This window comes from Psammomys obesus, unplaced genomic scaffold, assembly GCF_907164565.1.
Source record: "Psammomys obesus unplaced genomic scaffold, mPsaObe1.curated_primary_1811, whole genome shotgun sequence".
Taxonomy (NCBI): Eukaryota; Metazoa; Chordata; class Mammalia; order Rodentia; family Muridae; genus Psammomys; species Psammomys obesus.
Window position 1 is genome coordinate 5019841 of NW_026587216.1, and position 15818 is coordinate 5035658.

Consider the following 15818-nt stretch of genomic DNA (forward strand, 5'->3'; position numbering starts at 1 on the left):
ATAGATAGATAGATAGATAGATAGATAGATAGATAGATAGATAGATAAACGAAGCCCTCTGTGAGCAGATGAAGGAGTAGGAAGACAGTGGGAAGAAGGGTAAGCCTTTCAGTGTTGGTTTTATTCCTGTTTCTGGTCAACCACATCATTCAACTCACCCAGCATGAAACTATAATGCAAAACCAGAATCCTGTCAAACGGTACATTCTGCATTCAAGCATTCAACTAATACTGGGCCTCTGGACTGCCTGGTGCTGTTCTAGATGCTTGACACATAACTGATGCTTGACACACAACTGAGGTGACTGTTTTCATGGGCTTATACACTAACACTGGAGAAAAAAAACCATCCACCATTATATAGAAACATTTCAGTGTGTCCTGGCGATAAAAGGAAAAGTGGAAGAAAGCAAGGATTCCACGCAGGACTGGGGTCCACAATCCCCACTCTTTACCACTTCATTGCCATAGTCTGTTGTCATTCTTCGACCATGGGAAATCAACAGAGAAGCTGTTTTCATTAGTGATAATGAGCAACAGGGCCTGGGTCCCTCCTGAGGCGAGGAAGACACACATGTGTGGCATGATTTGACTATAATGAGAATCACCCATGAAAATACTTAAAGATGGCAAACAGGCCCCAGTGGAGGCCACAACTCAGCAACACATCCTGGCATCTTAAATTTTCCCTGTGTTCTAAACTCTGTTTTTGGAAAAGGAAAAGACACCTACAACCCAAACCCCCAACAAAATGACTTGAAGAGTGGGCAATGGCATGCATCTGATTTACACCCATGTCAGCTGCGGGGAGAGGGAGTGCAGGCCCTCAGCTAAACCAGAGCTCCACTCTGTAGGGCTTTGCTCATTTGTGAATACAAACCCTCTCCTGGCCTCTTCCCATAAGTCCCTGCCTAAGAGGGCAGGCGCTTCCCGAAACATTCATTTGTGTTTTCATCTTCTTCTTCTCCTTCTTCTTTTTTTCTCAACTCACAAGCAGGAAAATATTCAGTAAGTAAAATTACCCACACCATATAATTTTATCCACATTTCTCACAAAGGTTGTCTCCTCCAGACTTCAACAGCTAGTTGAAGCCATCAGGAAGGGATTAGTGTTGTTATGAAATGTGTATAATTGATTATGCGAGATCCTCATTAGGCTTGGCATCTGGCGGGCTCCCCATGTGTCTGAGGGTTGGTGTGCATGCACACATACAGAATGTGGAAAGAGATAACTAGACTAGTGCCTCCCACAGAGTAGGTGATCAGCAAATGCAGAGCTGAATTGTAAAATATCTGTGTCTTGCCATTCAGCTGAAAATGCCAACTTACCGTGAGAAAGAGAGCAAATGTCTGAAGATGTGGGACAGACACATTTCTGGTTTGGGGATGGGGGTGTTGAGCCAGCCATTACTCACAGATGGGGCACATGGTTCCAGCCCAGAAACTGATGGGGATTTCATCCCCCTGGCCATGGAAATTGACTCAGAGAAAGACAATATCTTAGCCAGGCCAATTGCTCTTTCCTGGATCTTTCCCGAAGCTTGTCCTGACACAACATTATCTGTTCTTCCATTCCAGTTCCTAAACTGGTAGAATGTGAGCCTCTGGCAGCTTTGCCTTGAGGACAAAGCCAGAATAAGAGCCGTCACTTGTGTTCCTGGTAAGAGTTAGACTTACCAGTGATATGAATGAATATATTTCCTTCCTTGCCTCAACAAGGTTCAACTGAGGTTTTGTCACTTGATAGAAAAATCTTTGCCAGTTCACAAACGATCATAAAAAGATGGCTACCACTTAGCATGTGACAAGCATCTGTCAAGTCCTTTAGATAAAGTGTCACATCCTCTCTGTGAAGGTGTGCTTTGTTACATAATGCTATATTTCAGAACAGAGACAAGAAGGACAGTATTTAGGATGGGGCCCCTTCCAGGGGTGTCCAAGCTACCGACGTTGGAACATGGCACTGTCATCTACAGAATTCACATTAAAAAGTGTGATCAATTTCCCTCAAAAATTACAAAATTAAATGCCATAATGTTTTAGTTAGATTTTGTGCTGGGCTGTGTTCACAGCTATCCTTGGCCGCTGGTTAGACACGCCTTCATGGTAGGCCTGTGCACGGCACATAGTCCAGGCTGCCCGGTCCATACTTTTTCTACCCTGTGTCCTATTAGTGGCCTCTTGCTCTAGTATGATAGGAAATGCAGTCTTCCAGTTTCAGAAAACTCTAAGGGCCACATGGTAGTGACTCGTGGATATTCATTTACCCATTTGTAAATGTAAGTGTATCCCATTAAGTAAAGAATAGGAACAAAATAGTAGAATATAAGTCGATATCAATGTCAAGGTTCACGCATGATAAAACATACTTTATTCTGTTTCTATTGTATGATGTCCTCAACTTCTTAGGGACCAAGGAGTCCTTGGAGAATCTGCTGAAAACTGAGCAATCTTCCTCCTAAAAATATTCTGAAGCAACTGTTTCTAAGTGTTCCTAGAGCCAGGAATCCCATCTATAGAACTCAGTATAGTCTCTTGTGTCTCTGCAACTCTGAAGTGGCATATATATGGGGGACAGCTTGTCTGGGAACCCACTGGGCCACACCATGATCACTAATGACAGCTGCAGAGAGTCCTCCTCTCGGGACTTTATGAAGACACAAGAGGAATGGGAATGCTAAACACTGTGAAATGAGAAGTGTGCATGGCTTACTGTGCGGTAAACTCAAACACGCACAGCGTATTTATATAACGGCTATAAAGGAGATACAGAGGGCTCGGGTAAGAGTTTGCAGCCCCTCCGCACAGCAACTGCTGGAATCTTATCAAGGATGGCAGAGAAAAGAGTTGATTTTTCTAAAGGAGTTGGGGTTGTGGTGGCATTTGGTTTCCCCACTAACCAGCAGTCTGCTCTTAGAATATAGTCTCGTCTCAGGGCCTCGGTGCCACTGTAGAAGTCTTCCGAATTGATAGAGTTGGAGCTGTTCAGATAATTGAAATTATTATATGGTTTTGGTTTTTGTTTTTCAGTGTAAGATATTGAATCCTGGGCCCTGTACATGCTAGCCAAATGTTTTATCACCACGCTACACCCCTAACCCAAAACATTATGTTAAGACATGTCTCTGCTCAGCCACACCCCAGACACAGTGAGCGTCTCTGAAGCACAGATCTCCCTTCGCCTCCTTCAAAGTACACCCTGCTGCGGCTTCCCAGCCTCAAAACAGAAGCTAGATTTTCACACAGTACCCAAGGGGTCTTTTTTGAGAATCGCTACCCACCTTTACAGCCTTTTTCATGCCAGACCTCTCCTCCTCCTCCTTTCCATTCTAGCATTTTGTTTAACTTGAGTTCTTTCTGAAACCTGCAATCTCTCACTTCTTGTCTCTGTGCCTTCTGGCACCGGACCATCGTCATCACCGCTGTCGAGAGGGGGTAGAGCCCTTTGACACCAATGTAAACTTCCACGGGATCTGTACTAACCCTTCCAAATGTTCTTCAGACAGTTAGATCCTAACCAAACATCCAACTCTTTCAATAGACCTCAAGACCAGCTAGAGGAAGGACAGTGACTACTGGATTATTGTTGAAATCTTCAGGATTGTATCTAGCGCTCAGAGATGAATGTTCACCTCTTGGTTGACAATTGTATAACGCCTTGATGAATTTTCATCTACTGTATAATGCCTTCTCAGAATAACTTGCCTTTTGATGGAGCCTCCGGGTATCACAGAATCCTAATACCTTCACCTAAGTGGGCCAATTCGGTAAGGTATTTTACAGGGAGCTTCTACATTGCCTTCTAGATAGGTCAGCTGTGGGACCGAGAGCCCATAGCAGGTCACCAAAATCCATTTTTAATTCCTATCTTTTCAACTCCATCTCTTATTGTATTTATATATCAGAGTAATCAAACTGCTCAATGTATCCTGGGCTCACTCTCTTGAGGGCGTCTTGCAAGTCTCACAATTTGATTTGCATTCATGTTGGCCACCTGCAGCAAAAGTGCAGTGACAGTGGTAAAAATACAGCTGTGGAGAAACAAGTGGGGCAGGAATCCAGGCCCAGAGAAACTCCAGCATTCCCTTGTTTGGGTCTTCAGGATTTTCATGAGCACGATGGCTTCCAGCTTTCATGTGGCAGAGAGAGCCTGGGCTTCAGACTCAGGGCAACAGCCTGGATGTTGAATGTAGGCCTCTTGTCTGTAGCTGCCCATCTCATCCCTCACCCTCCCTTTCTTCAAACTGGAAGCTGGAAGAAATTCTTTCAGATATTTCAATAGGTTGCAGAGGTAAGGGTAGAGGCATACTCATGGAATCTCAACTCATGGAGGCAGAAACAGGATTGTGTATGTGCAGCCTGGCTGGGTTATATAGCGAAACCTTGTAAAAAAAAAAAAAAAAAAAAAAAAAAAAAAAAAGGATGGGGGCGGGGTGGGAGGGAGCTAGAAGATGCCCACAGCCAATCCTGTCTACATGTCAGCATCCTGTATTAGGCTATGCATTTCTTTCCTTTCCTTTTCCTCCATGATACTCAGGAAACCCACTCCAATTCCTTTCTGTGCTTTATAGCCAGTGACTTCCCTACAGCCATCTGTGGGAGTGTCATAAAAGCACCCATCTTCAAGACCCCGGCAGTAAGGAAGACCAGCTTCATTTCCACTAGTGTTTCAGGCTGTTCTATTTGTTGTTGTCATCTGAGGCTGGGTCTTTAGAAAAAAAACAAAAACAAAAACAAACTTACACATGAAGTCATGTCCTAATTGAGATGGTTACTGAAATGAGGCCTCCTGGGTCTAGCCATTTGGTACATCACTTTCCATTTTAAGACCTATCTGTAACTTCTTCTCCATTTATGTCTTCCATCTTCCTCAGGCAAACAGAAGAAATAACCCAGTTGATGAGGAGTTTTGTGTGTATTTTCAGGAAAATGTTCTGTTTTAAAGAGACCTTTCACCTTAGCTGACTGCACACGCCCAGGGCGCTCCTGGACCAACCTGTGAGTGTCCTTACTGTGGGGAGTTTCAAGGAGGGTGGCACTTCCTCAGGTGTTTGAAAGTCAGAGTTTCAGGACAGAGGGAGATTAGTAGCTGTCTGTTTTAATCAACCTCAGCTGCTCATCAGCTGATACAGTACTCAACCGTGTTCATTCCCCTTTTAGCCTCACTCTTAAGTATTTATTAGAGACACTACGAAAATCATAAATTACCCAGATGTGTTTCACATCGGTAAGATTTTAAATGTGCAATAGGGAATTGCCTGGCTAATTTAAAATACATCCATAACAACAAAAAAAAAAGTTTATCATTCTTTTGAGTCAGGGGTTTCCTATAGTCTGAGCTGGTGCAGACCGTTCTGACTTTATTTCCAAAGTGCTAGGCTTACAGGCATGCACCTCCATGCCTTGTAGAGGAGAAAAACATTATAATTTTTCAAAGAACACTTAAGGAGCAAGGTACACAACACACTTATCTTACTATGTAATTCTGTATCACTGCACCTAAAACATCTTGTTCAGTGGGTTAAAAAAGTAAAAAAAAAGTTCTTTTATGACTGTATTTCTACATGCATTGCAAAAAAAAAATTCAGTATTATAATTTGAATAGGTACCAAATATCCTGTCCCTTATCTTCAGTTGGGACAATTTCTTTTCCAAATCACTTGAAGCTTGGACAAAAATGACCATTTCCTCCAACATCATTCTGTAGTATTTACTGATTCATTTGCAAGAAGGACTTCTTCAACCTTTCAGAGGGGACATCCCATCCCAGCTCTCCTGATCTCATCAACCAGGAGGGGGTTGGTGGCAACCACAGTACAGAGGCGGAGCAGCTGCTTCTTCACACAGTGGTTAGCCTACACACTCCTTTCTGCTGCCATCTTGGCTCACCTGTGTCCAGAGCCACACCTACAAGTTTTCCAGATTCTGAACGTTCAACTTGAACTTTAATGTTTCCTGAAGTTCAAACCCAAAGTTCTTCACAAGAACCTGGGGAATAATGAGCAAGGCATCTGCAAATGCCTGGACTCCAAGCTTAACCCTGCCCTTCACACTGGGCTTGCATTTAATCAGAGTTTCTGCTGTTGCCACTTCTACTGTGTCTGTGCCTGGGACAACACAGCCATCATCAATAGCATCTTGACAGCCCTCAAGCCATCTCTTACTGCACCCTTGATTTGAGTCAGCATGTTCTTATTTGGTCCTTTAACCAATAATGTGACAGAACAGGGATTGTTATATTCCTCAATAAAGGTGAACTTCTCTTCGCCCAGTGTGGACTCATAGACAAGCCCTAAATGTCCCAAACAGTCAGGATTCAGGTCATCAAAAGAATTCAGAGTGACCCCACCACAGGCAAATGCCAGCCTGTCGGCTCTGCACAGAGCTGCGATACCTTCTTCTGTAAGAACATGTAAGGAAAGGGGGTTATTCCCCTTTTGATTAATAATGACAAATCCTCTATCAGAATCCCCACAGACTTACTTTTTCAGTTCTATTATTTTTTAAAAAGATTTATTTTTATTTTTTTTATTACTTATACAGTATTCTGCTTGCATGTACACCTGCATGCCAAAGAGGGCACCAGATCTCATTACAGATAGTTATGCTCCACCATGTGGCTACTGGGAATTGAACTCAGGACCTTTGGAAGAACACACAGTGTTCTTAACCTCTGAGCCATCTCTCCAGCCCCGTTCAGTTCTATTATTTTTAACTCTATCTTCAGTGAATTTTCTTTCAGCCTTCACTAGTTTCTCTCTCTTCTGCACTCTTGTAAAAAAAAAAAAAAACAAACAGAATTCACTTCTATTTTCTCATATTCTAAGGACATGTTTCATGTGAGGATGTAGACATTCTTCTATAATTTTTTTCATATGAGGACGCTGCACCCCATGATCCAAAACAAGCCCTCTGGTTAAACTTGTATCCGTTTCAGATTTATCCTTCATCTCAATGATCTCAACCACAAAGAGCTCAATGGGCTCATCTTTTTTCTTCGTGGCCAAAATGGAGTCCACTACAGCCTCTGTTAAGACATCGGCAAATTCAGCATGGATGAGTGTCCCTCTGTCTATCTCTCTGCCTGCTTGGACTTGTTCCAAAACTGGAGTGCCTTTTCCTTTGCAGCTTCAAATCCTTCAGTTATTATTCTGGGGTGAAGACCCTCAGAAACGTAGAGGTCCACCTGTTTCAGCAGCTCCCCGATGGTCAGCTGTGTCATGCTGGGCTGCAGCCACTTTTGCTATTAAAGAGGCTGTGTTGGGTATTGAGTTTCCATTTCATGTAGCAGCACATTGCTGTCTTTTAGTAAGCTTGACGTCTCCAGTAGCAGAAACAAACATCTTCATGACGCCCTTAGGTCCCAAGTTGGCCCCCAGAACATCCTGCAGGCTCGGTGCTGTACTTGCGTTCACTGCCAGCGCTGCCTGAGCCAGCCTGAGCCTGGGCCACCTCGACCTTAAGGTTTGGGGTCTTCACAGCCCCCAACCCCCATGCTAGCCTAGCTCCTGTTCATGCCTTTTGAGCACCAGGAAGTGATAATAAAGGTCAGGGCCAACAATCTGAAACAAACCACCATGAGCTCAGGTGTGAGTAGAGCTATTGTTTAGGTTTACCCCAAGGCCCTCAGAAACCATAGGCTTAGACTCAGTAGTTCTTAACCTATGGGTTTGTACCCTTCCAGGGTCCCTTATCAGCTACCCTGCATATCAGGTATTTACAGTACGATTCATAACAGTAGCAAACTTACAGTTGTGAAGGAGCAACGAAATAATTTTATGGCCGGGGATCACCACAGCAGGAGGAACTGTATAAAGGGTCGCAGCGTTAGGAAGGTTGAGAACCACTGGCTTAACGTTTAGTACATATAAGATGCATCAGAGGTTCTTTCCACAGGACCAAACCAGACAAGATTCACCCCAATTCCACGTAGTAGGTACAAACTCTCTCTATCCTTGAAGCATCAAATGTTCACCTCCTCTGCAAACGGCGTCATCTTGTTTTCTTAGTTTTCCTTCTGTGCTTAGCATTTAACCTGCCTTTAATCTTCTGTGTGTTCCGTTTGACAGAATGGGATACTGAGAGTGTCGTTTGGCTATGAATCCCTTTCCCGGGTGGATGTTTCAGATATAAAACAAGAGTTTGACCCTGTTTGCTTGGAACGTTTTGCAGTTAGTTTGAAGCACTGGTGGATTTTTCTTTTGTTCCTTTCCTTGTCCACATCTGTGCCTGTGCATACAGCTGTGTCTATGTTATCAGAGACATCTTGGTTGTTGGAAAGATGGCTCCCCAGTTGTGCAGGACCTGAGTTTGGTTCCTGGCATCATATCTGTTGGTTCATAACTGCCTGTAACTCCAGCTTCAGGAAATCTGATGCCTTTAGCCTCTTCATGTACTCACATACACAAACCCACAGAGAGACCATGAGCACACACATAATTTAAAATAAATCTTAAAAGTAATTAAAGCCATGCAGTTTAACCCCTGCTCTCCAGACTGGACATATGTGTGTACCAGTCTGCCCTGAAGGACGCAGGAGCAGCTCAGCAGGAACATGGCAGTAGCGGGCTGTGATGGGAGCACCCAGCACAGGATGGCTGCATCTGTTGGGGTCACTCACTGTTTTGCAGTCAGAAAATGCCCAGAGAAAGGCTTAACGGGAAATTCAATGCAGTTTCCTTTTATCTGCCTCTCCAACTGATGTCTATACAGAGCAAGCCAGGCCCCCCCAAACACGCCAGTCTGTTTCAGATACACAAGATTAAGTAGCTGGTGACATTCAAGACCAATTGGCCCACCCAGGATGACTGAAACCAGTAGAAAAGCTGTCAGATTTTGCCTTTTCTCCATTAATCTTAAAGCTTTTCAGTAGTGCCAGCTCACATCTCTATCAGACAGGCAAAGAGTGTCCAGCCACTTTCCACACCCCTACCCAACACCCTGGAGTAACCCCTTCATTGCTGAGCAAGCCACCTCAGGATTTCAGAGTTTTTTTCCAGATTGGAAACAGATCTTTATGGGGCCCAATGCTTTACCATAGCGAGAAAGCTGGGAACCCACACGGATCTGTTTGCTGTACATTGCTGGACCACTCCCTGGAAGCTGTTTCCAAGGGAACAGACATTGAGGGCCACTGAAGGTGAGCAAATGGGCTTTCCCTTGGGAATGCAGAAGGCCCATTGGGCAGATGGAGAATGCCTATTAGGTTGAGAGGAAAACATAGGATAAATAAGAAAAATGACAGGAAACAAGGGCAGGGTTTATCATGCTGGCTCCACTTCCCCTTAGCCATAAGTCCCTTTCAAAGCTTGTGATCTGGGTAAGAGGCCACTGGTAGGCAGCAGAGAGATATCTGCCATGTGTAAGTAGAAGCACCCACTGGACTAGGATTGTCAACAGCTCAGGTCCCAGTGGGGCCACTTGGGCTGAGGCCATGTGTGTAGATGTCAGACCAGGCAGGCAGGATGGACAGGGGATCCTCCATGCTGACAGGGTAGGAGACGCCTCCTGGCTTCCTGACACCCAGTTTTGCCTTTGAGGATGGATCAGAGAACCCCTGGCAAGAAGAGCCAGGTTCTTGTCTTTCCAGGGAACACCTTTGTGGTAGTGCTTGCCTTACTGTTCAGCCCGAGCTCCTTCCCAAACTGCCTGAGAACTCCGTGGGCCCAGTTCTATAAACTGGGTGATTTATGCCAGTAGGCTCAGACTGACTTGAATCAGAAATCAAACGCAGTCCTTCCCTGAAATCATTCACAGTCCACGGGTTCAACAGAGTTTTACTCAAAAGCTCATTGGTGAATAACATGGATCAACAGTGTATTCTGTGCCCTCCCACTATTTCTGCCCACCTCTATGACTGTAGATGGGAGGGGAAGTTTCGCCTCTCTCACTACAGCCTTTAGAACACAGGGATAATTTGCACAGCACCCCTTTCCACCAGGACAGTCCCTGGGTTAATTTAAACCATGCTTTTTCCATTAAAGAAGTCCCTTTCCACGGGTGTCCTGCTGAATCAGAACTATACAAATGTAGGTTTGCCTCTTTACCCGTCTCACCTACCTGCTGGAAACAGATGTGCCCACTATCAAGTCTCTCTTCAGGGGAATATTAAACCCAAAGCAAAACAAATCATAGCCATTAATACGTCTAGCATAATAACGTGTGTCGTGTATACCGTCTCGCAAACACACGTGTCCTACTTGACAATCTTTTAACATTTCAATGAAGAAACACTACAGCAAGGGGTGCTGTGAGGAGTTGAGACTTGGTGCATGTCTAGCTAAAGTACTGAGTGTACAAAGCAGGGGAGTATCTGGACGAAATGCAAGTATCAAGCCTCAGTACGCGCCATCCTCTAATATTACACTTAAGAAACGATAAGGAGTCCCATAAAGGGAACCTAAGCCCCCGAGGGCAGGTGTTTTGTCTGGGAATGTAACAAACAGGCTTTGTGCGAGCCGAGTCTCTCCAGGAAAGACCAGCACTCCAGATCGTAATCGCCCTGTAAGCTGGGGCCCGGCCTGTGTGGCTGGCCCACAGACCAAGCTGCTTGACACCCACTTCTTAGCACCTGCCAGCCTCTGGGGACAGGAAAGCTCGGGTGGCCGCCTGGGCTAACCCAAAAGTCTGGTGAGCAGCTGGCTTCCGGCCACAGGTGCGCAGTGCCGTGGTCCGGTGGAGCAGCTTCCACTGTCCTGGCTTCCTCTCAAGGGTCCTCTAGGAGTGTGGCAAGCACCGCCCAGAGGAGGACCGCTGGTACCCAGGGAAGATGAAGGTTCTGAAATCCACCCAGCTCCGCCCCTCAGGGTGTGCGGTTCTGGGAAATTATCTCCTAGCTAGAGAGAGGGAAGAGGAAAGCCAGACAGCTTTCTTCCGCCCGTATCCGTCATCACAGGCCACCTGGGGAGGCAGGGTGCTGCTTCGAGAGCTGCAGTGGGCTGCTGAGGTGGTGGACGTGCTACAAAGCAGTCTAGTTGGCACCGGCTCTGTGGGCTCCAAGGGTGCAAAGTGCAGAGTTAGACGCTTTCCTTTGGAATTTTACCATTGGAGACTAAAAGCCCCTCACTAACCTCCTCTCCTCCTATTCAGGATAATTCGGTGTGGGTAAAAATGTACCGTGCCTTCGTTTCACCAAAGGCAGACTTTTCTTCTGGAAATAATCCTCAGTGCTGGCTCTGTGTTTTGGCAGCAAGCACCTCGGCTGCTAAGCCGCATCACTAGCACTGTTGTTTGTTTGTTTGTTTGTTTTTAATCGCATCTCTCTCCTCGTCTCATGTTCCATAGTCTTCAGGGGAAAAAAATCATAACTGAACATAAAAGTACAGTTGAGACAGAAACACAAACGGCTAATAAACAAAATGTTTGAGGTCTGCAAGATGCTTGTCTGCAAGCCTGATGACCCAAGTTCAATCCTCAGGACATACACAATGCAAGAAAGGAAGTGCCTGACCTCAGACCACAACCTGTGTGCTGTGGCGCACGAGCGTGCACACATACTCACACACGCTCATACACACACACACACACACACACACACACGGAAATAAATCATTGTTTAAAGAGAAGTCATTGAATTTTCAGTATAGAATTTGTGTACCATATGGTCACACATGAATTTAAATCACTCTTTTAGCTTGCTCATGACTTTGTATTATGAAAATAAAAATGTAATTAATTTAGGCTTGGAAAATGGTATGTAAAAAGAGTAAGATGCTGTGTGTGTGTGTGTGTGTGTGTGTGCGCGTGCGCGCACGCGCACACACATTCACACGATGAAGACATAACAAGTCCCATTGTTTTACATGTTAACTTAGAGAAGGCTGAGAATGATGACTCATGCCTTTAGTTTGAGCAGCTGGGAGGTAGAGGCAGAAACGAGTGAGTTTCTGTGAGTTGGAGGGCAGCCTGGTCTCCACAGTGCCAGGAGAGCTGGGGCTACACAGTGAGACCCCATCAGGAGATGGGGGAAGCACTAGGTCATTTTGTTTTCCCCTGTGATTGTAGTGAATTTGCAATCTGGCGGACCATTTCTTCTGTTTGTTCTCTTCTTCCTTCCACTCCTAATCCCGATTCTTCTTTGTTCTCATGAGACAAAGTCTTGCTATATAGCCCAGGCTAGCCTCAAACCCAGGATCTTTCTGCCTTTGTTTCTCAAGTGCTGAGCATATGCCACCATGTTCAGCTCATTATTCATCTTTTTGAGATGTGTATGTGTACACACAAACACACACACACACACATACACACACACATCAGAGAACAACTTGGGGAAGTCACCTATTCCCTGCCACTATGTAGATTTCAGGAATCGAACTCATGTCATCAGCCTTGGCAGCAAGCGTCTTACCTGCTAAGCCATCTCGCTGGCCCTATTTTTTTCATTGTAAACCACATTCCCCGTCTTCTTTTTGTTTCACAGATCCACATTTGGTTCCTTTCTCCCACTAGTTTACACGTCTTCCTAAGGGTGTGTTCCCTCAGCTGCCCTTCCCACCTTTTCTGATCGCAGTCGTCAGAAGGAGCAACTATTTTTAATTACACTGAAATATGCAGTCACGTCCAATTGTAGATCAGGCAATAACTGCACTGTGAGTTGACCCATTTTGCACTCAACATCCCTTGCAGGCCCGTCCCGTCAGTATATCATTTCTAACAACATGTGCTAGAGACGTTTGGAAATGGTCCCTGTTCTGGGATGCTTGTCTTCTGTATCTTACCATATACCAGCCAAGAGTTTCAACTGAGGGCTTATGGGAATCAAAGAGAAAATCTGGCCTGTCAGGAGGCCAGCGCCGAGCTTCCTTTGGGAGGGTGCTGAATCGAGTTAGATTCTATACAGCTTGTGCTCTGCCTGGTCTTCAGAGCCCTCATACCTGGTGTCGGCAGCTACAGGTCATCAGCCGACAGCACAGTCTCGTTGTGTGTCTAATTCACAAGTTGTGTGTCAACTACATTGTCTGGAAAATGGCTTCCAAGCAGTCCTGACAAGGCAAAGGGTAGTCCTCGGGGATAGTTTAATTCTATGAGGCAATTTTCACTGTTTCAAAAAGCGTGTTGGAAACTGAAACATTTGTTCATAATTAGGCAGGAACATTTAAAAGCACTTAAGAGTACATTTGTTTAGTTGGCAAAAATGTTTCAAAATACTTGACTCAATTGGCTCTGGAAACATGATTAAAAGGAGTTTGAGTGGTGAGCAGACTGAGGGACCTAATCTGAGGAGTGACCTAATAACCCTCCTAAGAAGTGCCCAGATCACCACCAGATTTTGCGTAGCGTCGTTTATCTCTGGACTACCACTGACGTCACACATCCACAGGCTATGTGTGCACGCGCATTCCACACATACCATACGGGCAACACACACACCATACATGCCACACATATGAGCACACACACTACACATATCACGTGTGTACACATAACACACATATGAACAGACCCACAACCCACACAGCAAACCTACACAGAAGACACACACACACACACACACACACACACACACACACACACACACACGCACACATGTGCACACGTTCCTGGAGGATTTTACTTCTACAGAATCAGGCTTTAATGAACTCCTTATGAAGCCTTAGAGGCCCAGGGATGGTGATACAAGAAAACCAGATTCTCTGTCTTCGTGTATGTCTAAGAGTCTTCATATATGTCTCAGGGTATGTGTTCAGAGACCTATGACCACATACAAGTTCAGGGACAAGAACATGCATGCCTATATCCATCCTGCAGTGACAGAGTTCTCTAACCACTGGCTTTAGCTTAGATTTGAGCTTCGGGCCAGAGTTCAGGTTCCAATGCTGTTGTTTTACTTTGGCCAGACTTTTACAATATCACTTTTCTACCTCTCTGGCACTTTGTTGTGTTTACAGGATCTTTGTTTTGTTTTTATGGGTGTTTGAATAAGAATGGCCCCCATAGGCTCAGATCTTTGGATGCTTTGTCATCAGAGAATGGCACTGTTTGAAAGAGATTAGAAGGGACAGCACGGTTGGAGTAGGTGTGGCCTTGTTGGAGGAAGTGTGTCATGGGGGAGGCAGGGGCTGAAGTTTCAAAAGCGCAGGCCAAACCCAGAGTGTCTCTCTCCCTGCTGCCTCTGGATCTGGACATAGAGCTCCCAGCTACTTCTCCAGCACCACGCCTGCATGCTGCCATGTCCTACAACACGATGATCACGGACTAACCCCCTGAAACTGTAAGCAAATCCCCAGTTAATGGCCTTGGTCGTGCGGTGTCTTCACAGCAATAGGACACTGATGAAGAAAGTTCCACCTCATTGCAAACAATCGCAAATCCTAGGGGGAAGTAAGTTAAGGAAGAAGTTTTATGAAATGACCTGACATCACTTTGGTCTTGGTCTCCAAAGTCATGCAAAGATACAGCTGTGCCTGGTCTGGAGCTAGCTGTGGCCTTGCCAAGGAGATTTCATGCTGTGTGTGGTGCTTGTGGGATGACTGTGCTGGAAGCGCACAGGAAGAATTGGAAGCACTTTGAAGCCACTTTGATTGCTTGTAGTAAATTAAAAAAAAAGAAAAAGAGTGCTGGGCTATATAATGTTATTTGTTAGCCCTAAGATTATCATGGCAGCATTATCTATCACAAATAAGACACAGACATCTGTTAGATTTTATAATGGCCTTATTTACCTTGGGCCGGGCAGATATTTCACTTACACTGTCTCTAGAACCTCACCATCCACCCCTCAGTCCCCATCCAATGCCATCCTCCTCATCTGAAGTATCTTCCATTCATAATCTTATAAATACTTGCTTTTATTCTTCATCTGGGCCTTTCCACACCATTATTGGAGTCCTTCCTCCAGGCCCACATGATTTTTTTCTCCATGCTAACCCTTCACGGTGTCCTCCTTCCTTCTCTCTTCCTGTCTCTCTACCTGCTTCTCCTGTACCCTCTCCAAGCCCAGGAACCTTAAGCATCCCTACACCATTCTCCCTGCCCAGATACAGGCTGTTTACTCAATCAATCAGGTTTTGTCTTAGGCAGGTTTACAAAACAAAGATAAGTGTAACCAGATCTTGAGAGCCAGTAACACACATCAGACCAACCTTCAACAGTTGCTCTAACACAAAGAGCATGGACAAACCATGTGACTCTCTCCCTCATCCACTGGCAAACCTGGAGAACCTTCTACAGGCATCAACACAAAAGTAGGCCTCTGACTCAGTTGCCAGGAATGCCAGGAGCACACCCCAGGACTCACCTCTGTGGACCATGTTCCCTTGACTCACTTTGTAATCTGGACTTCTTTTTAGAAAGTAACCCTGTACTGCTTCTCTACCTGCTTAGCTGTTTAGAGGTGTGGCTCTTTGGGCTTTTCTGTCTCTTAGGGCATCTTTGAAACACTGTCTAACCACCATGCCTGCAATTGCCTGCTTTCTGGTTCTGCCAGCTCTGTGCATAGTCTACACAGTGTTTTAGGTAGGGTTTCTGGCACTGTAATAAAGCAGCATGACCAGAATCAGCTTGGAGAGGAAAGGATTTATTTCATCTCACACTTACACAGCACAGTCCATCGTCTGAGAAGTCAGGACAGGAGCTCGAGGTATGAACCTGGAGGCAGGAGTTGAAGCATGCAAAAGCCCTGGAAGAGTGCTGCTTACTGACTTGCTCCCTATGGATTTCTCGGCCTGCTTTCTTATAGGACCAACATGCCAAGGGTGGCCCCACCCACAGTAAGCAGGGAACTCCCATATCAATCACCAAAAGAAAATGACCCCACAGGCTTGTCTACAGACCAATCTGGTGGGGCACCTTCTCAGGTGAGGTTCCCTCTTCCCGAATGA

The 15818-nt window shown here is 45.3% G+C and overlaps 1 pseudogene; it reads right to left on the minus strand.

Moving 5' to 3' along the window:
• Positions 1–5747: 5747 nt before the first annotated feature.
• LOC129673663 (T-complex protein 1 subunit zeta-like) lies at positions 5748–15248 on the minus strand (annotated as a pseudogene).
• Positions 15249–15818: the final 570 nt, after the last annotated feature.